At 46.5% G+C, this 2,500-nt stretch overlaps 1 protein-coding gene across 5 annotated transcripts in view; it reads right to left on the bottom strand.

Annotated features, from left to right (window-relative positions):
- The window catches only part of eya4 (EYA transcriptional coactivator and phosphatase 4), a 79,125-nt gene that overhangs the window by 56,910 nt on the left and 19,715 nt on the right, over positions 1-2,500 (bottom strand). The window contains exon 1 of one of the 5 annotated variants that reach the window (XM_048250292.1): positions 1,627-1,636. The exons of the other annotated variants lie outside the window; for them this stretch is intronic. The gene's annotated coding sequence lies outside the window, so the exon portion shown is untranslated. Of the gene's footprint in view, positions 1-1,626; positions 1,637-2,500 lie in introns of those variants that run through there. 5 annotated transcript variants of the gene reach the window in all.

Raw genomic sequence — 2,500 nt, 5'->3', positions numbered from 1 at the left:
ACCAACTTATCCATGGGGTGCAGTTTAGGACTCTTGACACCCTGACTAACATTAACCAACTTATCCATGGGGTGCAGTTTAGGACTCTTGACACCCTGACTAACATTAACCAACTTATCCATGGGGTGCAGTTTAGGACTCTTGACACCCTGACTAACATTAACCAACTTATCCATGGGGTGCAGTTTGGGACTCTTGACACCCTGACTAACATTAACCAACTTATCCATGGGGTGCAGTTTAGGACTCTTGACACCCTGACTAACATTAACCAACTTATCCATGGGGTGCAGTTTAGGACTCTTGACACCTGACTAACCTTAACCAACTTATCCATGGGGTGCAGTTTAGGACTCTTGACACCCTGACTAACATTAACCAACTTATCCATGGGGTGCAGTTTAGGACTCTTGACACCCTGACTAACATTAACCAACTTATCCATGGGGTGCAGTTTAGGACTCTTGACACCCTAACTAACATTAACCAACTTATCCATGGGGTGCAGTTTAGGACTCTTGACACCCTAACTAACATTAACCAACTTATCCATGGGGTGCAGTTTAGGACTCTTGACACCCTAACTAACCTTAACCAACTTATCCATGGGGTGCAGTTTAGGACTCTTGACACCCTAACTAACATTAACCAACTTATCCATGGGGTGCAGTTTAGGACTCTTGACACACTAACTAACATTAACCAACTTATCCATGGGGTGAAGTTTAGGACGGTTGACACCCTGACATTAACCAACTTATTGAAGTTCTACTCAAGGTAAGTGCATGGGGAAATGAAAGAGCAGGTTAACAGTCACCTAGTACACAAAACAACCACTTTTGTTGATCTCTACTACAAGCAATTTAATGGATAAATAATGAATGGTAGTTTTGTATGTACAACATATAAGTGCATGGTGTTCCATATTGTTACAAAGGTTGTTAAACTGTACTGTACTGTATTACTAAAACCCAGAATCATTATTAATAGTCCTTTAGCTTATGATCTACCCACACCACCTTCCAGTGAGCTAGCCACAGGGCCTTCCAGTGAGCTAGCCACAGGGCCTTCCAGAGAGCTAGCCACAGGGCCGATCCCTCTGGAAGAACCCGGGACTTAGCACACAAGCATTTAGTGTTCCACTGGGAAGGCCAGATCTTTGACCACTGGACCCCCTGGAAGCCCCTCATGATATGGGTGATTTCTGAAGAAGCAGGTGGTTAATGTTCTTCAGGAAGAGAGGGAGGGGCAGAAGAGGAGAGGAAGGGGGTTGAGAGCCCAACTGTTGGACCGTCACATGGATCAAAGACACCTGAAAGGCTACTATTTACCCCCTGGTTAACTACACCCACACCATGGTGAAGAAGCACCAGAGGCCATATCACCTAGTACACATCAACACCACCACTACTGCCATTGCTGTTATTATCCATTGATAACCAGCCTTTAGCTACAGTGAGATACACAGAGATAGATAGATAGAGATAGAGAGAGAGAGAGAGATAGAGAGGGATAGAGGAGGGGTTAATGAGTTTGAGAAAGAGGGACAGGGGAGAGAGAGAGAAAGAGGAGGGGTTAAAGAGGGACAGGGGGGATTGTCTGTTGGAGCTCCTGTCCAGCTGTCACCTGATGCAGCGTTTCCTGTCTGCTTGCCAGCTGATGGAGCATCACACACACACACACACACACACACACACACACACAGACACAGAGGGAGAGAGAGAGAGAGCAAGAGTGAGAGACAGAGAAAGAAAGTTGACAGGTATTTAGCAAATGTTTTTTTCCAAAAGTGACACAGAGTCGTAACGGTGATTCGGAAATCAAACCCAGGCAACCTAATTGTCAGGTGGCGTTGATACCACTGCCCCACACACACACACACACACACACACAAACACGCACACACTCGAAGGCAGACACACACACACACACACACACACATACAAACATGCACACACTCGAAGGCAGACAGACAGACACACACACACACATACACACACACACACACACACACACACACACATACACACACACTCGAATACAGACACAGACAAGCTCCTCTCTCATTCACTCTCTCTTTTGTTCACTCTCTCGTTCTCTCTCTCTCGTTCATTCTCGTTCTTACTCTCTCGCTCACTCTCTCGTTCACTCACTCTCTTGTTCACTCTCTCTCTCGTTCCTCTCTCTTTCTCTCTCTCGTTCTCTCTCTCGTTCACTCTCTCGTTCTCTCTCTCTCGTTTACTCTCTCTCTCTCTCTCGTTCCCTCTCTCTGTCCCACCTGACCCAACAGCAGCATTCTATAGCATCCAGCTCTCTGTCTCGGTCTCACTGCAGCACAGGTGCCAATATGGCCGATATCCCATCGATCAGGTACCCAACTCCGACCTGGATCACACCCTTGAAACCTTTTACAAACCTGGCCTTCAGGTTGCACCTGGATCGCACACAGTCTTCTTCAAACCTGGCTTACAGTCAGATGTCTGACCAAAACCTGGATGAC

The sequence above is a fragment of the Alosa alosa genome, chromosome 8, assembly GCF_017589495.1.
Source record: "Alosa alosa isolate M-15738 ecotype Scorff River chromosome 8, AALO_Geno_1.1, whole genome shotgun sequence".
NCBI classification, from domain to species: domain Eukaryota; kingdom Metazoa; phylum Chordata; class Actinopteri; order Clupeiformes; family Clupeidae; genus Alosa; species Alosa alosa.
This window is presented reverse-complemented; position numbering and strand designations above follow the sequence as displayed.